The 24046-nt window shown below is 43.3% G+C and overlaps 1 long non-coding RNA gene across 3 annotated transcripts in view; it reads right to left on the reverse strand.

Annotated features, from left to right (window-relative positions):
• LOC115659209 overlaps positions 1–24046 on the reverse strand; it is a 230583-nt gene that overhangs the window by 117023 nt on the left and 89514 nt on the right. For all 3 annotated transcript variants that reach the window (XR_004002479.1, XR_004002480.1, XR_004002478.1), the window contains one exon: positions 7721–7794. This is a non-coding gene — a long non-coding RNA (uncharacterized LOC115659209). The remainder of the gene's footprint in view (positions 1–7720; positions 7795–24046) is intronic.

The following is a 24046-nucleotide window of genomic DNA, read 5'->3' on the forward strand; positions in this document are numbered from 1 at the left end:
AGATCTATAAGTGCTGTCCCCTGAGTCCACAGCTAGTGTACAAGTTTATTGGCAAAAAATTCCCCTCACATGTTAATGTTGGAGGGTATGCTAAGGATGCCTATATTGCCTGTAGCAATAACACTGCGCTCCTAATGATGCTTTCACCACTAAGGTTGCTGTTAATTAGCTGTGTAGTTTAATCTAATTGTTTCAAATAGAATTGAATTTAATAGAACCATCCATGAAGTTATTTCGCCATAACTATTGGATGAGCAGGAGCCGGAGCTGCAAGTTTGGAATTAAAAAGGAATCAGCTACCAAATGCGTAAATGAAAGGTTCTTTACATGTCAATTAGGGAGCTGACTGAGTCCCATGGGTGGGAGTTGTCAGCCTGGTTACTGGACCTGCAAGCTCACACCTCCCATTGACCTCAGGCAGGGAAGTGTTATTGGCTCCAGGTGGGGCAGCTCCCGCCATGGCTAATGCAATCCCATGCCTACAGAGGGCATGCATGCAGGCAGAAAGCTGGATGCACTTTGCACGAGGTTGGGACATAAACTCAAACACAGTCTACGGAGTGGGCTGTGCCAGGAGGGCACAGGCCTGCTTTGGGGTCTGCACGTGGCTGCGTTGCCCCAGGTTTTGCTCAGGGAGCTACTGGCCGTTGGGTAGGGGTGGTGTTTCCTGATGCTGCTCAGGACAGGAAGAAAGCACATGCATGGCACTAATACTCCCTTCCATGCATGGCACTAATACTCCCTTATGCTCCCTTCCATGACTGGCCATCTCTACAGTACGATGCAGGAGTGATTGTTCCAAGCCCCCCAACCACCTCTCAGGAGGCTGCACTACAGGCGGCACTCAGCCAGGACCTGCGTCTTCACTCAAGAAAGCATGGGGACTGCAGTTTTGCCTGGGCTCTTTGCACCATCTCTCCAACCCCAGTGCCAAGTGCAAGTGTCTGGCACACAATGGTGCCCCAGGGCTCACGTCTACACTCGGTCAGCCACTTCACAACCCCTAAATCAAATCCTTCTGTGGCGTTCCTGGTGCACGTCATAGTGATCAGGAGCACATAATGCTAGATATATGCTAATATCTACAGAGACGGTGTCAATGGTTCCTCATCTTCACCTTCTAGATAGTCTCCTGGTCAGAATGGATTTTCAGGAGAACTGGCTGGAAAATAATTCCCCCACCCCCATAAAAAATTCCAGTGGAAACAAAAAAATTTTTTTTTCATTGAATTTTTTCTTTTACTTTTTTGAGGTTTTCATGAAAAAGGAAAGCTGGTTTCTTTGTGGGTTTTGGCAACCAAAATCAGGTATTTTCAGTTTTTTGAGGAAAACATCCATTTGGTCAAATATGAATTTTTTCAACCAGTTCTAGCTTTCCAGAAGCTGCTAATTAGTCACCATACACTTTTAATATTATTCCCTTCTAACGCATCCAATTTCAATAGTGCTTTCATGCACCCTGCTCTAATTCTCAGCGCAATGCGTTTCCAAAATGCCTTCATGCAGCCAAGGCAAATGACTCTTGGAGCATGAGGACATGTCTGCCCCACATGTGCATGCATTAAAAAAAAAGCCTTACTAAGGAAAGGTGTGTGACAATGATTTTGGGATCCTTTCATTGTCAAACTTTCCTGGCTTGGCAATTATACAAGAGTTGGCGCTAATAAGACCTGCAACAGTAACGAAGTTAAGTTGATGGCAGGGTGCAGGAGTGTGAGCCATTTTCAGGGCTTTTTCCGCTAAATATGGCATTTTTTAACTGAACTGGCTCAGATATTGAGGACTGTCCCTGAACACGGGGACGAGGGCTAAAATTTTGCCCCCAACCCTTCTGACAAACCTACCCCTGAACTCCCCTGTATTACAATGACTCTATCTGGCAAAGACACACACACATCCCTAACATTACACACCATGAGCAGTTCCACTGATGTGGCTACTCACAATGGAATTCCACAAGGCGGGTAAACATAGGCATATAAATCAGTATAAAAGGCCTTATTTTGTTCCCATCATTCCTAGCAGCACGGTGATCGTTCTGGGAATTACAGCACACCACTGGCCGCTGCCAACTGTCAAATGCTAATATCTCAAGCCAGGGAGTGTCACCTATCATAGAATGAAACAGTAGGATAAAATGTGTGACAGAGAAATATGCAAGGGCAGTTAGATACCCAGTAAAAGAGGAATTTCTGTACAATACGTTCGTCTGTCTGGAGAGCAATATATTAAAGTGAACAGCCAGGGGGAATTTTTTTATTTCTGAGATTTTTTTTAATTGTAACGTTAAAAACCACATTTCAAAATACAGATCACAGAGACCAAACCACCTCTTGCCTTCAGCCAGACAGATTGACAAGTGTGCTATTTCTGGTCTGCCTTAGAGTGAATTTAGACCCTTCCACAAAGGAGGGCTCTTGATATTGCAAATCAATATGTCCGTATCCCAAGACTTACAGTAGTTTAGGAAATTCCCTGTCCCTGCCTGAAAATATAACTTGGACTTTACATATGAATAGTTAGGGAAATTCAGAACACAATTCTGTCTATTAGGGTGTCCAGAATACTACGGTGATGTGCACACTATAAATGCTTTGATATACAGATCAAAACACTTTATGCTAAAGTGCAGAGGAAGATTTTTTGGAGGGGAGAGAGTTGTTTGTCTTTAAAATATTTGTACCATTTCAGCTGGACTGAAGGGCAAATGATTCCCTACATGAAAAAAGTATTCTTATGCAACTTAAAATTTAAAACAAACCTTCAGTAAACAGCAATGGGTCAGCCTCAAGAGATTTGGAGGTTCAGTTCTGTTCAGCTAAGTGGCTGAATTACTTAAACCACTTGTGTGTGCACAACCAGGTCAGAAGAACTGGCTGTCATTGAAATCTGTAGTCTTTCTTGGTTCCCATTCGGCCAGTGGGGACAGGAATTCCCCTAGTATTTAGGTATTTCTGTCTCTGGCCCCTACAGGAAACAGGAAGCATGGATTCGCATGTGAAGATAAAATATAATGCGCGGGGGGGGGGACGTCATCCAGTTTGACGCTAACAGAAGGCCCTGTTCAAGCCTGTGCCACAGCTCTGGGGTGATCTGAATTTGGTGAAAGAGTTCCACCCATTCCTAGAAACCCCCCCTCCATCCCAAGTGTATTTAAGGACTTGAAATAAACATAAAAAATGGCTAATGTTGTTATAAAATTCCAGCTGTAATAGAGAGGAAAACAAACCCGTTCTGATGGACACATTCATCTGCTCACCGTGAAATACACATTCTCCTTCTAAAGGACACAAACCTGGGACAACTGGAGGCCCATTGTGTGAACTGTAAATGTGCTCAGTGGACATCACACATTGCTGACACAGAGCACTGTCCATCTAAGCGCTCGCCGAACATTCACTGACTAAGCCGTACAGCAGCATGGCAGGGACGGGAGGGATTATCCCCACCTCTAACTGGGGAAACCAGCTCAGGTAAATACTCAGGTCCCAGTGCTGCAACAGAAACTTTTGTGCAGGTGCAGCACCCGTCCAATGGCATCTGCTGTAAAATCAGGGCAAGAAACTGTAAGGTCTTCCTTAGACTATAAGCTCAATGGGGCAGAGACAGTCTTTATTATGTGCATGTACAGCACCTTGCACAACGAGGCCCTGATGCCCAATTGGGGCCTCTTAGCACTATTGCAGTAATGAATAAGTGATTTGTCTAAGGTCCCACAATGCATTAGTGGGAGAGCCAGGAATAGAACCTGCCACGTGACAGACCCATTGTTTAAGCGCAAGGCCTCCATCCTCCCATCACCTGCCTAGTAAACTGCCTCTTCTCTTCCATTAGCTCATTCATCCTTGCACTTCCCTCACAAGATACCTTTGAATTCTGAACTCTATACCATGGGAAAGAAATGTCCTAGGATTAACCTAGAGTAAAGCTTAAATCAACATATGCAAATCAGCTCATTTGAATAGCTGTGCTGATTCACATGCAGCTCCAAAATTATACATTCAAATGATCTTTTCCTCCCTCTTTCAAGTGTAGCTGGCCACATTGGGAATCCACTTCTAGCTCCCTTTGGAGGCTCTCCTGTCTTTAAAGCACAGAATGGCAGAGGGAACAGTTACACAGGATTTTATACTTGTTTGAGCAGCGTATGACTTTTGCAGATTTTTGCCCAACTATGTCTTTTTTTCCCAAAAAATAAAATGGTTTGTGCTTTTTAATAGGAGCTGAACAATCACTTATCTACCTAGACTCCCACAAGCAGCAATAGCAGCACTCAAGGAATCTTGTGATTTGGTGGAAGCTACTTCATAAGCCTTCAATCCTACACTGGTCCTTTCTCCACCTTTCCATTTAAGACCATTTGCTGTGCTGGAGCATGGAAGGATGGTCCAAGTGTAAGGATGGTCCAGTGGTTAGGGCAAAAGCTTCAGACCTGGGTTAAAATTCCCGCTCTTCCATGGGCTTCCTGTGTGACATTGGGCAAGTCACTTAACAAAGATGCATAATTTTGTCTCCAGCATCAGTTATAAATACTTCAGAGAAACTATCAGCAAAAATATCACCAATCCTGTACTCAAGATTTCATGTGTCCCACAGTGATCAGCACATACCCTGGAGCATAATACTTTGCTTACTCTCATCTTTTGATACTGTCTCACGTGACCTTCTCATAAACAAACTAGGGAAATGCAGCTTAGACGGAGCTACTACAAGGTGGGTGCATAACTAGTTGGAAAACCATTCCCAGAGAATAGTTATCAGTGGTTCACAGTCAGGCTGGAAGGACATAACGAGTGGGGTCCTGCAAGGATCAGTTCTGGATCCGGTTCTGTTCAATATCTTCATCAATGATTTAGATAATGGCATACAGAGTACACTTATAAAGTTTGCAGATGATACTAAGCTGGGAGGGGTTGCAAGTGCTTTGGAGGGTAGGGTTAAAATTCAAAATGATCTGGACAAACTGGAGAAATGGTCTGAAGTAACTAGGATGAAATTCAATAAGGACAAATGCAAAGTACTCCACTTAGGAAGGAACAATCAGTTGCACACATACGAAATGAGAAATGACTGCCTAGGAAGGAGCACTGTGGAAAGGGATCTGGTGGTCAGCTAAATATGAGTCAACAACGTAATGCTGTTGCAAAAAAAGTGAACATCATTCTGGGATGTATAAGCAGGAGTGTTGTAAGCAAGACACAAGAGGTAATTCTTCCGCTCTACTCTGCACTGATTAGGCTTCAACTGGAGTATTGTGCCCAGTTCTGGGCATCACATTTCAGGAAGGATGTGGACAAATTGGAGAGAGTCCAGAGAAGAGCAACCAAAATAATTAAAGGCCTAGAAAACATGACCTATGAGAGAAGATTGAAAAAAATGGGTTTGTTTAGACTGGAAAAGAGAAGACTGAGAAGGGACCTGATAACAGTTTTCAAGTATGTAAAAGGCTTCCTTCCAAGGAGGAGGAGGAAAAATTGTTCTCCTTAACCTCTGAGAATAGGACAAGAAGCAATGGGCTCAAATTGCAGCAAGGGAGGTTTAGGTTGGACATTAGGAAAAACTTCCTAATTATCAGGGTGGTTAAACACTGGAATAAACTGCCTACGGAGGTTGTGGAATAGCCATCATTGGAGATTTTAAAGAGCAGGTTAGACAAACACCTGTCAGTAATGGTCTAGATAATTAGTCCTGTCATGAGTGCAGGGGACTAGACTAGATGATCTCTCCAGGTCCCTTCCAGTTCTATGATCTTACCAGGCATAGATATAAATATTGGGCCTGACCCTGGAGTCCTCACTCTGGCAAATCAGTGGGAGTTCTGCCCAAGGAAGGCTTACAAAGGTGAGACCACACTGTAAAATAATTCAGCTCTTCTTGAACCTGAGAAGCCACCAGTTTACTTCAGGGCTTCCGGCAGCAGCCACAACAGGCCTTATTCTTCTGTCTTCCTGTATGGTCCAGAATGTGGGATCCAAGATACTGGCTTAGGTGCACTCTTAATTCATTCCAGTGTGGCCCAGAGGAATGGGCAAGGGATGGTACTGCAGGTGAGGAAAAGTGGCTTCTGTTTCCATTGTATCCTCACCCAAGCTATGCTCCTTCCCCAAGCAGTGCCAACCACTGTCTATACAGTATTGTTCATGTGCAGGTCCACAGAAGAGAGACAGTTTTGACCAGAAACTCCCCTCACCTAGGTGGACTCTTGTCCATTGAGAACCTTTCTCTCTTGGGTTCCACTGACAGAAACTGATGTACAGGAACTCGAGGTTGAATATAGGCCTCTGTTTGCATCAGCCAACTCTGTGCAATTATCGCATAATTTGGGAGTTCAGCAGACTAGGTGGCATGAGCAATCAGCGCTCAGGATAAATCCTGCAGTTCATTGTCTACTGCCCGCTCAGTGGGCTAGCGTCAGGAAGCCTCTCTTAATGAACATTTGCATTCAAAGAATGACTTGTATAAATATATTTCCTAAACAAACAAGGCCAACTGTGAGGTATTCCCCAAAGAAACTTTGGAAATCAGAATCTTGTTTGTATAAAGAACATGGTATGCAAATACAGCAGCTGTCTGAAGCTGTAAATAGCAACAGAGATGCATTTAATATCTACATGTGATGATCAAATGCAGTCTAGACAAAAACGCTTAAATCAGTTAGTGCCTGGTTTTTAAGAACTGAATCTGAGCCTGCTATTATTACCACTAATAAAAAATCAGTCCCATTAGCACAGATCTTTGAAGAGTTTTCATGATGCTCATGAAGTTGCAGATCTGCAGAAATGACGAGAGTGAAAATGCAGAAGAAAAAGCTAAAATTAAAATGGTCTAGGAGAAGGATACTGTATGAAACAAACTGCCTTGTTAGTGAGACTAAATGAACATCCAGCAAAATGACATTTGGCTTTTTAATGAATTCCACTTAAACAAATTCCTTTTCTGGGTGATAGATTTGTCATTCTTAGCCTAAGAGTGGTACTTTCTTTCCTGTTCAGTTGCCAAATCTAATTTAATTCTTGACAAATCTAAAAGAAGTACTCCAGAATTTTAGACTCATATTCAGAGTCAGCCAAACAACATAAAGTTTTTAATAAATATTTCCATGAATAAAACCATCCTGGGTTTTTCCTGCTGTTGTCTGTGGGACCATTATACTAATTATTCTCAAATATTAAGCTGACCACTGATTTCTTTGTTCAAGTGTTGGTGAATCCCCAAAGCTTCACAACATTTACCATGAATGGATATTCATTAGAAAACTCACACCAGGGAACCCACTAACAGTTATTCATCAGTTTTCCTATTTAAAATCTTCCAATCATCTAATCAGTGAGCAGAAACAACACCATGGCACTGCAGTGACCATTCAAACATGACAAATAATTCATTCTGAATAGCAGAAGCAAACAGTTCTCAGCCTATGGGAATGTTTCCAATTTCTTCACAAACTACTGGACAAAATCTTATAAATTATGAATATGTTTGTAAGAAATGCAGTCAATTCACAAATGATTTTCAAACCAACCAAACAAAAGGCTAAATTAATTGGATTTTTTTCCGATTAACAGTCTGACCAGTTTCAGATAGAATGGAATAAGATTGAATGAACAAAAAAAGGGTTAAAATACTCTTAACTCTTGTTTATTAAAATCCTGTAGAAGGATCTGATTAATAAATTAAATGTCACTATTAAAGCTAATAGAATAAAGAGAAAGAAACTCACCATTAGCTAGAACTAGGCAGGAATTAGATTTTCCATTGAGTAGGAAATTCTGCAGTTTTGAAATTCTCTCTGTTCTGAAACAGAACAAATTAAAAAACATTTAAATTTCACACAATATTTAAAAAAATCATTTTGGGTCAAGCAAAACATTCATTCTGATTTTGACGTTAAAAATATATAATATAAAAGAAAAGAAACTTCAAAATGAAGCAATTTTGAAACAAAAATTTGAAACATCTTATTCCAAAAATGGAAAAACAGAAAGTTTCAGTTTATCAAATCATTTTCCCCTCCCCATTTTTATCCTGAAAGAAAATTGTTTCAAAATTAACATTTCCGTGAAGCATTATACTTTCAATGAATTCACATATATGACTGGCCAGCCCTAATTCTAGCTTTGACTTGTGTATTTTTTCAGGAAAGCGTAGATAAGGAAGCACTGAAAATATCACTGCAATATATTAATGAAATGAAATCTGGCTATGTCCTACTTTCAAAGTCATTGTTACTGATTATGATTAATTTCTTATCTCACATTTCATAGGAAGTTCTAATCTTGTTGAGACATGTAACGGGATGGTCACCTGCTCCTGCCTTAACAGGCTTAAAACACCCGGGGAGAGGGCTGAGGCAGAGAAGGAAAAGCGGGGCAGATTGGGGGAAGCAGCCACAGCTGGGGCCACCCCCCAATCAGGCCACAGCTGGCCCTATAAGAGGGTTAGGGCCAGAAGCCAGAGACAGACTCTCTCTAGCTTTGGAGGGACCTGGCTGCAGGGAGCTGAGAGAAGGTACTTGGAGTGGAGCAGGGCTGGGGGAAGATGAAGGGAGCTGAGGAGCTCTGGCCTGGAAACCCCCCAGGCTGCGGCCTAATGGAAGGCCAATTAGGTACTGAGGTTGCAGGGGGCAGCCCATGGGTAGGCAGACACAGCAGGGTCAAACCCCCCTTCCCTATGATGAGTGGCTTTTACACTGCAGTCTGCCCCAGTGAGCAGGGGCTAGATGATGACTGGCAGTAGCCCACAAGCGAGGCAAGGTGAGGATAGAGGGTTGGGGATTCCCCTGGGTGGAGAGACCTTAAACTGTGGGGGTATTGCCAGAGGTCAGCACCCCAAAGACAAGGGGCCCCGGGTCCTGGGAGGGAGACAGGGGCCAGTGGCAGTGGGACACCAGCCTGCAGAGGGCACTCCGGAGGCTAGAAACTCTAATTCCCTGGGAAGACCAGCAGGAGGCACTGCAGCAGTGAGTCGTGCACCGCGACAAGACACCATCATAAAGAACTCAATGCAGCAAGGTGACACGTACCCTCAATGCTTACTGCGTCGTTCAGAGGGAGTGGACAGCCTCCAGCACCTCAAACAAGTGTTCAACATTTCTCAAGACCAAGCCCAAAATTGGCACTGAGCCACCAACCCTAGATTTTTGAACTACGCAGCTTTAAAATTCTATTCACACAACCAACATCAACCCTTCACCTTCTTTACGTTTTGGGCTTGATGAGGGGAACGCATGCTGTACATTTCATTCACTCAGAAAAATTGCCAGCAGTCACATGAAGGCTACATGAACAGAAAGAACAGAAAGAGCACGGGCAGCCACAATGGAATTTGTTCAGCCATCAACTGCACATCCCTGGCAATGGCAATGAAGTGGCCTCAGGCAGCATATCATAATTCTGCCAAGGATTCTGCACAACAGATGATGGGGAATCTGGCACATTCGGGAAGCATTGTTCTGAAATTGATGTACCACCAGGTTCCACAACAAATCATTGGTCTATTAAGGTCTTACATTTGATGCTAATCGTGCACTCGCTGCCAATTCAAACTCATATCTTCGTTGGAACAAATTAACTTTCTTGTTGTCTAACCTCCAGACAACTGAAATGAAACTTAAAATAAAAGCATATGTGAAAGGGATGAGAGAAGAAGCCAGACGAATGGCACAGCAACAGTTTAAGGAAAACAGCAAAGGAAATGACAACCGACGTCCTATGAAAGAAAAACACGTTTCATCCATGTGTCCAGCAAATGATCCTATTTGTGTGGTAATTTGGCCCTCTGTTTCCATTAAACATCAGAAACGAGGAGGTAGACTAGTGAGGTGGGATGGCTACCACTGTGCTGAGTGGTACCTCAGCCTTTTGGAATCTGCTCGCCCCTTCCTCAGCTTTATGTAAGTAAATCTAGTGCGTAGGACAAGATGCCAGGAACTGAATCAGAGCAGGTGCAGCAAATAATTTCTCTGCACTGTCCTGCCAATGGAGCTGGTCAGGTAATATGCAATGAATAATTTATTTCAACACATTCCACACTACTTTTTGAAGTAACATATTCCATAAATGTTTATAATCTCTTTTTATTACAGCTAGTAAAAAACATTAATTGGATGAAAAAAGCATTTTTCAAACCGAAATCTTCTGTGAAAAGTTGTGATTTGTTTAAAAAAATTTGCATTTTTTGTCAAAAAATGAATTATTGGGATTTTGTTTCCTCCCTCCCTTCATTATTTTGTAATGCAATAAAATGAATTGTGTCTACATTTGGGTTTCGGTTTTATCACTTCTTTATTCTCCCTTTCAACCCCCCATCCTCATTTTTTCCCTTTATCCACACTGTAAATTTTCCAAATCCTCCATTTTGGGAAATTGACAGTGGCAAAAGGAAAAATGAAACTCCATGCCATTCTGAAACTTTTGAAAAACTGGGGAAGTTTTAAAAGATACAGAGCAAATAAAGGCAAAAGAGGCTAGAGGAAAAAAATATTGGACATTTTTCACTTTTTGACATAAATGATGAAAACAACATGGGGGGAGAAGAGGAAAAACTACACATTTGGAATTAAAATATTTTTTGTAAAAAAAAAAATTGTAAAAAAATTGAAAGAATTGTTCCCTTTCAAATAGTGCAAGACAAAAACGATGACATTTCTCAGCCACCTCTATCTTTTATTTTTCAAAATAGAATTAGATAAGTAAATCCATGCAATTTAGGTAACTCATTTTTAAAGGTAATTATTCAATTCATATCCTTGATATTATTTACTTGTCTCTCCTGCAGCCCAGTCCTGAATGGAGTTAAACAGGTTTAGTCTCCAGGACAATGGCCCCTCACTGTCTCTCTTCTGAGAAGACATTCTACGCACCCAAGGGCTTTGGAGGAGTCACCATCTTCCCTGATGTCTTCTCCTGACCCCCATGCCTGTCAGTGAGGGGGCAGAGTCGCAGACTTCCCTTCATCAAGGAGGGGCTGGGCTTTGTATATACGCTCAAGGCGGAGGCATCCCTCCATGATGTGTTTACTACTTCTGAGACCTGGAGTCTAGTGTGGCCTCAAGAGAGTGGAGCAGGGGGGTCAGGATTCAGCCCATTAAAGGCCCACTGACCATATATACATGTTGCATACACATAGTGCCTTTAACTAGAGCTGGCTGACAGTTTGCCATCATTTTTTTTAATATAAAAATGCCTTTTTGACCAAAATGAAGATTGTTATTAAAAAAAAGAAGAGTTCATTTTTGTTTAGATTTTTCATTTTTTCATGAATTTTTTTGTTCAGTTTCAGCACTCTCCTTTTTTTTATTTCCCCCCTTCTCTTTTTTTCAGTGAGCTGGGGGGTGGGAGTGAGGGACAGAGGGAGGAAGGTGGGGGGAGAGAGAAAAAAATGAGATGTTTTCCCATCAAAATTCAATGAAATTTTATGATAATTTTTATTTTAGAATGTTTTGTCAAGAAAAAGAAAAAAAAACATTTTGAAGGACATTGGTTTTACTTCTTTCCAACACTGCCCGGCCTCCCACTGAGCAGTTACTCTCTGCGGTGCTCTCACCCAAGTCAATGGAACTATTCAGCATGACCAAGCAGATACAGCATGAGACTGGGACTCAGGAGACCTGGCTGTGATTCCCAGATGTGGCTCACCTGAGACCTTTCAGATCTACAGATGAGAAGCTCTAGGTAACAGCAAGTTGTTATTTGTGCAAGTAATGGCTCGCCAGTGGAAGAGAGCGGTTCACAATCTGGCCCCATACATGAAGTGAAAGATGGGCAAAACCATGGGAGGGCTGTATCTGTTCACAGCCTGGTTTTACTAAACATAGACCAGGGTAGATTCAAATTCAAGTCCCATTTTAGCCACATTTATATAAAGTTTGGGTTTTATTCAGATAAATGGTTCCATTTGAGGTCCCCATAAACAGATACGTTTCTAACATTTTTATAAAATATTTTCAAAATGACTCTTCTCTCATGCCTGTCTCCCTCATTAGACTGTCCGACTGTATAGGGGAGATAGGCAGAGAGGAGATTTCAGTTGGAAAGTCCTTTACAAATATTAGTTATTGCTTTGATTTGTGCTGAATAAAATGGCTTACTCTCCTTTCAGTAATCACCAGGCACTGCCATATAGGCTAGGGAAAATTTCCAGGGACAGAAATAATAAGAACTAATTAACTTCATGAAATTCACTTCTTACTGCTGGCCCAGGTGTTTCTTGACCAAATTCTATCGGAGGAACAGTTTTTGCTTGATCTCACTCTTCCTTGTCCCCTGCATGAGCGGCTGCAGATAAGGGAGTGGGAGCAGCTCCAGTATTTAAAGGAAATGTGGGGACACGCAGGGGATAAGACAGACAAAGCACTTCACATGGTCCACTACGTCTTTAATGTACAGAAAGTAATTAAAATGGGAGACAAATTCATCATCAGTCAGTTTAGTTCAAAGTGCAGCTAGACTGTTTCTTCCTTATGCATGGATAACATGATGTGCATATCCATCTTAAAACCTGCATTAAAAATTAGGCAAAGCTGTTAGTACATCACAGCAGACCAGATGGTTTATGCTCTGAAGTGTTTCAGGAACCTCATTTTATTATACATGAATGCCTCCTGTTGTAGGCCTGAGCTGATATTTTCATTAAACACACTCCACAAAGCATTACAGCTCTGTTGTCATTTCATTCAGCACCAGTGATTTCTTACATGCAGGCTTTATGGTCGCAGACCTGTCATGGCTGCCCTTCCAAGCAGCGCCAGACTGTAATCTCACAGATCGCTGTGGGCACACGATCTGTGTGTTACCTTGGACATAGGCTGCATTAGCAACCTGCCCATCAACCAGCCATGGTTCCCCTATACCCTAGTGTCCGTGATCTTCACTTATCAGCTAAAACTCTTAGCACAGCACAGCACTTCAGAAGTTTTACACCTCATGGGAGATATGTGAGGTGATTCAGAGATCTTTACATCATCCATCATGGTGCGGAGAGGCTTTCCTGGCTTATCTCCTCCGTTCCACTGCGTGAGTGCAGGCAGGTAGCAATCTAGGGTAGAAAACCACTATCTACTACACCAGGAGTAGTCAATTATTTTTTGTCAAGGTCCAAATTTCTTGGTCAAGGTATAATCAAGGTCCAAACTCCAGAGAAAATGATAACAAAAAAACCCAATAATGATAGTAAGAAGTAAATAAAAAGATTATGCGATCCATTCAAAAGCACCTGGAGGAATTGGCCTATGGCCCACCTATTGACTACTCTGTACTACACCAAGTGGCAGAGCTGTTTTCCCCATCCATAGGTGTTAGATCAGAACAAATACTCCCAAAGTAGCAGCTCTTCAGAAGATTTTGCTTTAGATTTTCCCTGAATGAAGCCACTCCATCTATGTTAATAGGATAGCATGACCAGCTCACCAAAGACTGGGGGGAGGGATAGCTTTGTGGTTTGAGCATTGGCCTGCTAAACCCAGGGTTGTGAATTCAATCCTTGAGGGGGCCATTTGGGGATGTAGTTGGGAATTGGGCTTGCTTTGAGCAAGGGGTTGGACTAGATGATCTTCTGAGGTCCCTTCCAACCCTAATATTCTATGACTGCTGGGGCCAAATTCATCCCCCAAGGTAACTCTGCTCACAGCAGTAAATTTTGTGTAGTAAGTTGAACTAGATGAATTTTTAGAAAAACTTTTTTGGGGGGGGAGGGGGAGGGATGCAGATTAAGCATTTTGCAAATTCCTATTGATTTCACCATATTGTTTTGGATAAAAAAAACCCAACAACCCTGTTTCCCCTCTACCCCCCCGCCGCCCCCGATATGATTTTTTTCTATAGACATTTCCCTTAAATTTATTTTTAAAATTAAACAAAATACTGCTCAAAATTGAAACAAGCTGGATATTTCTTTCTTTTTTTGACATTGCCAGCAAATCAAACAATCCATTATTCACCCAGCTCTACTGAGAAGTGTATTTACAGAGGAGGAAAGGGGAGACAATAGAACTCTTTGTAAAATCTTAATAATTTAAAATGTGATGTTTGGAATTCCATCATCTAAACTGTAGATGGCTGCAAAAACATTTGCCGCAATCATTCTGCCTGCTCTGACTCCCATTGGAATCAGTGTAGCATTTCCCTTCTAGGAGAGCAAGGGTCGGGGCTCAAAGCCCATTCAAAGGAGTGAGTGGGATTCCAGCAGCTGAGCCAGCAGTTCATAGTCTCCATTAGGGAGAATGCAAGGGTATTACATGCTGGGTCTTATAAAGTGAGGCTGAGGTGCTTAGGGAGTTAGTGTCTGTAGTGCTAATGTCATCATGTCCCTCTGGGTCTGTGGACCACTCTCCAAAAAGCATCCTATCATAGAAGAGGGCAACTTATCTTCATGTCCCATCTCCTTTCCTCCTCTCTCCTGGACCCCCCAAAGGGACACCAAATAAGATTGACACTAAGCGAACTCTAGCTAACCCCATAACCAGAAACATTATTGCAAATGCTTCAGAACTTGCATCCTGATTCTGATCACATTTCCACTAGCTTTATGGAGGAGGGACTCCAGATGTGCATTGGTGTAACTCAGAAGATAATCACATCCTTTGTACGTTTCCTTATCAAGAAAGCCCCACACTGGAACCCTGTTTATTCCATAAATCCAGGGCTTAACAAATGAGCTCCACATGAACTAAGGGCCAATCCCAAACCTCTCTGGCTTCTACTCGAAGTACAAGGTGCATTTCTTTGACTTGCCTTCTCTAACATGTACAAATGTGTATATTGTATATTTTAAAACATTCCAAAACAAAACCTTCCCCTGCACATACGTTTCCCCCTGGGGAGAGGATGAGAGAACAAATGTGCCAGATGTTACTCTGATCACTTAACACACTGCTGGAAGGTGCTTAGATACTACAGTGATGAAAGCGGTCTACCTGAGTTGGATTAGAATAGAAAGCGCATATTCTGAGTAGAAAGGCTTAGGGTTGGACACATGTGCAGGGGGTAGAAAGGAGAAATTCTCCCCACCAGCAAAGGAGAAAGGCCTTGATGCAGCAAAGCAGTTAAGGCTTTGCTGAAATCCATCCCTATTCAGCCAAACAGGTAAGCTGCTGGGTTAGTCCCACTGAAGTCAATGCTGACACTTCTACAATTTTTGAGAACTGAAAACTAAATTTGCACTGGAGAGGGAGATTTCTATAACCAAAAAAAGGTTCTGTTTTTGGTTTTTTTATGAGAAAAATTCTATGAAAACAGAAATTTCCATTTAATCAAAAAAACATTTTTGGTCAAAAACATTTGGATGAGAAATTTCCAATCAGCTCTAATCACCACAGCTTTATTGAGCAACAAATACATTGCTCCGTTCGTCCGTAAGTGGAGCCACTGGAGAGAGACACTGTGCAGCAGGCAATTGTGCCTGCTCAGTAACGGGAGGCCAGCAGGCTGCACTCTTTTCCCTGGACCTGGCCACAGCTGTACATAAGCAGCGTTTTTCATGTCCCTGCTCAGGTCTTCCTTCCTTTTAAGCTGCATGTGAGCGCTAGCATGTGCATGAGCGGTAGGCTGGGTTTTACAGGGCTTAGTCCTGCTCCGGAAATGAATTCGGACATGTTGCCTTGTCTGGGTTAATTATGTTTTTAATTCTTTTTTGCTAAGGCACCCAAGATGCCTTTGGGCCTGGCAGCCTCGGTATCCAGAATTGTTATTATTGAAGGTTTATTAGCAGAGAACCATACACGCTGGCTGCCACAGAGTGCAGACTCACAAATGCCCTCACAGGGCAGTCCTGTTAGAACAAGCTGCAGGACACATCCTTTCCCACGAAGTGCTCAAGTACATACAAAGGCTATGTTCCTGCTCTGAGGTGGGACTCATCGGATATTCAGCTAGTTTCAGAACCTGGTCCTGAGGGGCTTTGGAGGACAGAGACAGTTTTGCTGCGCTATGTCTGTCCCTCTTTGCCAGCCAGAATGGGGCTGCCTCGTGGATTATAGTCTGGTGCCAATGTTCTGAGTGTAGGTGGGGTCTTTCAGGATCAGCTAGTACCTGGCCTTAAATTAAAAATCTCAGCTGACGGACAAGCTCCAGAAGCAAATCAAAGGACTCTGTCTCGTGAGTAGCAGGTGAGAACGTATCTTGCTACTTGGCCTTAGATCAAGGAAAAAATGTTCTTAGTTCTTTGGTTGAATCTCATTTCAATACTAAGAAGTACATATATTTCATATTCTTTTGGTTTCAAAGTCAATGAAGGCCTTTCTTAAAAATTCAAGTGACCTTTCCAGCCAAATTAAAGAGCCAGGCTAACAAAACCACATTTCAAAGGCTAAGAACACAAATAACTAAATACTTTGCATTGCCCTAGCATGGTCCAGCTAGAGATTCTCAAGCATTTCACAGATATTAAGTCCAGCTCTCTCAGACGTGGACCCTGATTTTGAGTTATTCTGTTGCTGGGTGCACAACCTGAGACACGTGAGGCCTGATTGGCAGAGGAGCCGAGCACCCCACAGACTTCAGATGGAGCTCTGGCTGCCCACTAGCACCTCTGCACATCAGACTCCAGGTGATTTGTGTTGAATACCCTGAGATACTGAAGCACCCGAAAGCAATGCCCACTTTTGAAAATGCGAGTGAGTCTCACAACTCTCCTGAGAGGTGGGAAAATATTAGGCTCATGCTATAGATGGAGAAAGGGCCACAGAGAGGCTAAGTAACTTGCCTAAAGTGATGTAGGAAGTTAATATGAGAGACAGGAGATGAATGCAGGTCTCCTAAATACCAGGCCGGCTTTAGCCTCAGAAATCTCTCTTCCGCTTGGCCCCAAGCCTGCAGACAGACATGGCTGTACAGACATCTATGGGATGTCATCTGTTTGCAGGACTGGGACTTTATCGTTTATGGACTGTCGCAAAGCAAATTAACCTGGGCCTCTGCAATGTAGTGATAGCCTACTACAAATGGGCTTAAAATAAGAAAGAAATTACATTGATTTCTTTGTTGTAGCTAGTGTTTTTAATGTTTTTAATATCACCTTAAAGGAAGGCCATAAACAATTACATTCAATATGTGCTCCCCAACAAATCTGTTTAAATAATCCTGGCCTACCAGCTAGCCCCTTTCAACACTCGATTTACTAGGCCATGGTCTGTACTTCACTTGTTCACTACACTGTGATATTTTCTTTAAACAAGAACCGTGCATGTGTTCTTTCAGCCATTTAGAGTAACAGCTAGTCGGCATTTTAGATTACGTTTAAATAAGCTCAGGTCATGTGTGTTATAATTTAAAATTTGTTTTCTGAGCTCAGTAGTCCATTAAAAATATACCTCACTGCTGGGAACAATCCAGAATGATCACATTTGCTAAAACGAGCCCCAAGATTGAAGAAGGAGGAACAAAATAACATTTCATACCTAAGAAATAGTGATCCCTTCAGGTCAAAGTTAAGATGCATTGGCAGCAAGCAATGCCATGTAGCTGCAAAGTCTGTGTCATGGTTGAAGATAATACAATAGAGGACAATAAACAGCAATGAATTCCAGAACAATGATTTGATTTCCCCCACTAATTTTCTTTCAGCAGCTAAAATAAACAACTTCGCTTGGATTGTTTACCTCCCTGACCCCAGTTTGTGCTACCTCAAACTTTACAAGTTCCCTGGCAGAAACAAAAACAAACAAACAAAAAGCTATCGGGAGCGGGGGGAGTAATATATGAGGGACTGAGTCACTTTCGATTCCTACAGCAATTATCCCTTGTGAGTAACTCGGGTGAAGATGAAAGCATAGTTTTCACTTTGTTATTCAAGCAAAGAAAACCATAATAAGATAGAGTGAGAAAATCAGGGGCGATTGCTGGGGACATATGCAAAGTCTATGGACAAGCTTTAGCAAGACAATGCTAAGTGTACAGCAGTGTTCTTCAGACCAGAGGAACTCTCGAAGTAGGCCAGTGACGCGAGGGCTCCTCTGCCAGGTTACAGCAGATAGAATGGGAATCTGCAGCCCACTGAACTGCTGTGGAATTGGACAGGAGCATGCCTTTGGTGGGGACTGACTGCAAGACATCCGCTTCAGATTAACTCTGGCATCAACTCTGGGGATATGGGCCATAACTGTCAAACTCGTGTGCCTGTTGGTAGGCACGTAAATAGGTATAAGTGGCCAATTCTCAGAGGTGCTGAGCACTCAGAAGCTCCACAGAATGTCGAACTATTTGTTCAGGGCCCAAGTCTGACAATTTCACCTTTTGTTTTTGAAGAGCGGGCCTAGTTCTCCAGCAATCCCTCCCTTCCCCACTTGTGCTTCAACCACGTGCCCAGGTCACGCATAGTTTTTCTCTGGACGGGAAGCCTGGTGTTGGCTTCCTGTGGAGGCCAGATGGTGTGGGAAGCACGAGAGGCCGTTACAGAATACTGCAAGGTTCTCCTCTCTGCCAGTCCCCAGGGGTGCATGGCCCCAACCTACATGTTTGTTTGCAGCCTTTCCACAGGACACATACAAAGGGGGCTGTTTCCTCCCTCAATACTCACACATAGTTCAACTGAGGTTTGCCTCTCTTTACACATTCCTTAAAATCATCCTGGCAAGGAGATTGCTTCCATGAAAAAACCCTCTGCCCATCCAATAGACATATGAATACACTTGTCGTTTGCCAAGTTTCTAGCCTCAGGGATCAGCATCTGCAAATGTATGTATGTCACCCTTTGCCTTTTTAGGTAGTGAGAGCTTCTGGGCAGGGGCTGCACCTCCCTGTGTGTTTGGAAAACTCCAGCACATAAAGCAACAATTTGTCACCAGCATAGTGAACTGACAAATAAATGAAGAAAAATTTGTGAAAAGAAGGTGCATTCCCACCCGCAGATCCACCCAGCAGTAATTACAGTCCTGTTTACTGTGCAGCAGTACGGAACAAGGACTGGAGCAATGCCATTCTTATAGACACATGGGGGAATGCGTGGATATGGTGTATAGCTACAGACATTCACTCCCCTATGTAGCGACTACTTTCATATGAGTCTTTTATCATGCACCTTGCACCACCTCACCTGCACTTTGCCAACCAATCCATCTCTGTTAGGGCCACTTCTAACATCCTGGGAATCTGGGCAGCTTTCAAAGAGCCACCATATTTTATAAAAACAACCTGCCACCAAAATATTTCCTCTTTTCTCCTCAGAAGTGGCTTTTACCCCAAAATGCCAACGGGCCGAGGTCCAGGAGAGGCAACGTTCAGGCCTAGTTCAGTAGTAGGTTTAAGGTCTCATGCCTCATCAGCTCTAGAGGAGTAGAAACATTTTCATACCATTGGGGAGCCGAGAATTTCCATTTCCAGGAGGATATCCAGCACTTGGTTCCTAGTCTTGACAGACCACAAGAGACCTGGCCTTAAAAGTATGAGGGAAAAAGTACAGGGAGGCCTGTGAAGTTATTTGTAAAAGATTGCTCCCCTGTGTGTAGGATTCATGGCAGCTGGTGTTACAGCAGGAGGACTAGGAAAAAAAACCACATCTAAAATAGATTTGTTCTGCAATCGGAGTGGCCTAATAGTATGGAACAGCAGCACAAGCAGCCGCACAGATACGCTTTCTTTAATACCATCCATTAAAATCAAGCAAATTCTGTGATGCCACAGCCCCTTACCCTGATTTGGTACTAAAAAGATCTCCTTTCCTTCTGGTGTGGGGAGCCCATCACTGCCTGTGAACCCAAAACAATGCCCAGGAAAGTTTGTGGAATTATACAGATAATAACAACAAAATACATTTGACTTTTCAAATTCTCCAACCAATGCCACGTCTGCCATTTCAGTCCATGGGGGGTTCCTGGGACCCTTCCAAGATAGTGATGACTGGTTTTATTTGTTTGCTCTGTGTATATATTTAGCACATGGCAGATGCAGAATAATTCAACTCAGAGATGGAAGGCACCTATTAATTCTTCTAGTCCGTCCTGCCAATACAGGGTTCTCTTCCGTCGTATACTTACTAGAGTTTCATCAAGTCTAGATTTCAATGTCCATTATATCCTTCTCATGAGGGACTTCCAAAGTCAAAGACAGCAATGAAGACCAGCTAGGTCATCTAATCAGTCTCCTTGTCAGAGAGACATGGATATACCCACATATTGTCAGCCTTAGAATAACAGAAGTGAAAAAGAAGGGGAACAAAGATAAGGCTATCTTTGGATCCAGGACTCTCACCCTGGCCAATGTGCCACAGGTGCAGATAGAAGCATGGCTGATGTGCCTCCATAATACATGTAGCTGAAGAGTCCCTAGGGTGACATTTATGTAAAGAGCTTCGTCTGTAGTAGATTTAGAAATACTAAAACTTCAAAGGCCCAAAGATGGATAACTTTAGGGAAGAGGCATGGATTGACATAAGGATGAATATGCTGAAAAGTACAAGTCATGGGTCTTACAAGAGGCACTTTGGTTAACTGTAAGGCCTTCAGAAGAGATCTCACACTCTCTCCCCCATCCCATGTGGCATTGCCCGTCTCACAGCTGGACATGGATTGAAATAGCTTCTGGCAATCTCTGAGTCTGCTGCCACATGTCTAACAAGTGTATTATTGTTAGCCAATGGTTTACAATATTCATCCTAGCTTTCATAACATCGGTGCTGACATCTATTATGTACTGACTTGGTCCTCAGATGTCGCCATGGTGGTATGTCACCTCTGGAGGGCTGAACGTTATTATTACCAGGTTAGAAAGACATTAGGCAACACCATTATTCTTGATAAGGGTCTGAAATTAGATACCTACCATCTTCTGATGACACACTCTTCCAATACAGAAGTGACTATTATATTCGCACAAACACACACACACAGAGCTCAGAGTTCTACCATACAATAATGGTAATCAAGGTTCTTCTGCATATTGTGTAGGTCATTTTGCTCCTGTGCCCAATGCATGCTGTATGTTGGTCATGGGGGAGGAGTCCCAAAGGAGTTAGTTGTGGTTGCCGGAGCCTGGGGTCAATTCTACCCCAGCCAGCTGTGGTCCCAGGAGATCACTACAGCTCAGCAGCATTCTAGCCAGGCTTCCTACCTGCCCCCTATGCTGTGGATTGAGAGGCCACTGGAGCAGACATAGGGGCCAGCTAAACCAACTCTACACTACCCAAGGAAATCCCCCATGGACTGGGGTTGTCTCTAGCTCGAACATTTTTTGATGAAACTCTTTTTTTGTTGAACTATGCTGCTTTGCCAAAGCCAAAAGGTTTTGCAGGGACGTAGGGACTGGGATGGAGTCTTTCAACAAGAAGGGTTCCTGGGGCCCAGGGCTTTCTAGTCACTCCTGACCACAGAGAGAGAGAAATCGAAACCTGACCTTTTCGATCCAGAAATGGAGGTTTCAACACTATTCTGTTTCACGTAAATGCTTGGGAGGTTTTGATTTTGTTCGAAATAGATTCTGAAATCTCAAAAGCTGACACAAACTGGAGTTGTTGTCCTCTTGCCAGCTCCAGCTGTCTTTCACTTCCAGCCTGCATGTGCCACCAGCACAGAGCAAAGGGGCCGGGGCAAGGCTGAGAGGCTGGCCCTTGTGCTTCAAAAGGGTTGTTGTTAAATGCGATTTGCACAGTATTTCACCCACCAGAGGATAAATGCTTTAGAGAGTTTGCATGTGTGCACCGCCCAGCGCTATTTGTGCACACAGGACCAGCTCCCATGGCCTGTACTCACACATCACTCGGTCAGGCAGAAGTTGCATCCTTCAAGGTTTGGCCCATATTCCTGAACAGCAGCATGAATTAAGGAGGCAGAAGCAGCGCTAACCCTATGTCCCTGGCACCTCAATGCTTCGTGTGTGACTTGTTTGCAGTGTGTCGATAATAGTGATTGAAATGCATTCTTTACCTGCAAGCGGGTGTGCTTCAGCGCAAGTCTCAGGCCAAATTCTGTGGCTGTTTTTCATGGCCATATACTAAGGCTCATACTCAGCCATTATTCAGGCAAACTCTCTTGAAATGAAGGGGAGCTTTGCCTGACTGAGAACTCCAGGGTTCATCCCCTCTGGTTTTTATCAATACATGAAGCCCTGTAGAATCTCAGCCTGCCACTCTAACTCTTACAAATAGTCTTTACTCACACAAGCCTACCCCTATCACTAAGGACTATTCATTGCATAAGAGTTGCAGGAGAAAACCCTGAACACCAGCTCATCACTTCCATCCTGGCTCCTCTCATGACTAGAGCCAAACTTGCAGTCCTTGCTCAGACAAAACCCTCAGTGACTTCAGTCGGAGCATTTCCTATGCATGAAGGCTGCAGGCGTTTGCCCTAGGACGCTATGAATATGAACGAGGCTGGATGCATAACAAAAATATTAATCATGGAAAATGTACTGGTAGGAAATCCCAGTGAGAGGGTCGCATCCTCCGTAACAAATTTGCTACTAAAATTTTAAAAAATACATTCCACATAATTAATACACACACATAAACACTCAACAGCAGGGTGATTAATTGTTGACCATAAGTCCTCATTCAAATGGCATACATGCTGATTCCACAGCAGCAGTTTTTGTCTCCTTATTTCCCTAAAGCTTCCAGTGATCTTTAAAAGAAACCTCATGTGATTTCTCTGCTGTTTCCCATCTTCTCCTTTTATCTCAGTGACTGTTTACTGTTACATATCTGCCTCTGGACAAAGGAAGGTCTAATTAGCCACAAGCCCCTATTTATCATCAACTACATTTATTCTCTGTTGCAAAATACTTTTCTTTTTTTTTTAGCAGGATTTTCAACTTCTGCCAACAGCATTAACAATCTGTAAAGTAATGAGGTGCTGTTGATAGTCTTAGACAGATCTAGACAAAAACATAATTACCGTCTGTGCCGTTATAGTTCATTAAGGCAGATACGCTGTAGCCCAAACCTCCACAATACAAAGTGTGGCTCAGTCCAAAATACTAACAGCATCAGAAAGAACAGACCCCTGACCTTTCATGATGTCCTGTGGATAGAGCCAGAATGATTAATAGGGTCGTTTCATGGCTTTCTTTCTGAGCAGTTGCCACAGAAAATCAGAGCTATTATCCAACAATTCTGGCCAGGGTTTTATCTGTATCAACGCAAGTCAACATATTGGGCTATGCAATAAGAGCCTTATAAGATGTAACCATATTGTACATAGAAGATTGCTCTCAGCATCATTACAGAACATGAAATACACCCAGCTTACCCCAGGTGTCCACTTAAGACACAAATTTCTCCTGTCACAAATATGGAGTGCATTGACTTTACCAGAACTGTCAATTATTTCTCTCACCCCTTCTTCAGGGAGGCTCTCAATAGGTGCTGCAGCATCTGCACAGAGTGTATGTATTTTAATATCCTTCCATATTTATGAGAAATTCTTTGTAATGAACCAATGAGTGTGAGTCTGTTTCACTGACTCTAGTTTAGCTCAAGTGTAACCGTCTGGAAGTCAGAGGGATTGCTCCATTTCTGCGTCAGTGAGAGAGCAGAAACAAGGCTCAACATGTTCATATTTCTATGTAGAAATGGGCCTGTAGCAGCGTGGTTACTCACTCTAGCCACCCCTGGGAGAGGCCTGAGAGAAAAGCTGGGCTGATTGGGAGGCAGCCTCAGCTGGAGGACACGCCCCAGACAGACCCAGCTGTCCCTATAAAGGTCAGGGCAGCCAAGAGTTCAGAGTCTCTCTCTGGATGTCGAGAGGGACGGGCCTGGCTGTTGGGTACCTAAAGTGGAGCAGGGCTGGGGAAAGGCCAGAGGAGCTGGGAGCTCCGGCCTGGAAAACCCCCAGGCTGCAGGCCTTGTTAAAGGTCAAGAAAGGTACAGAGGGGCAGCCCAAGGGTAGGCAGAGGCAGCAGGTCCAAGCCTTCCTTGCCAATGATAAGTGGCTTTTACACTGCAGTCTGCCCCAGTGTGCAGGGGCTAGATGGTGACTGGCAGTAGCCAAAGACTGAGGTGAGGTGGGGATAGGGGATTGGGGGTTCCCCAGGGAGCAGAGACCCAGCGAGACCACAGAGTACTGCAGGGGGAGAACCCCAAAAGAAGGGGCACTGAGGTCCTGGGAGGAACACAGGGG

This window comes from Gopherus evgoodei, chromosome 10 (genome assembly GCF_007399415.2).
Source record: "Gopherus evgoodei ecotype Sinaloan lineage chromosome 10, rGopEvg1_v1.p, whole genome shotgun sequence".
Taxonomy (NCBI): Eukaryota; Metazoa; Chordata; order Testudines; family Testudinidae; genus Gopherus; species Gopherus evgoodei.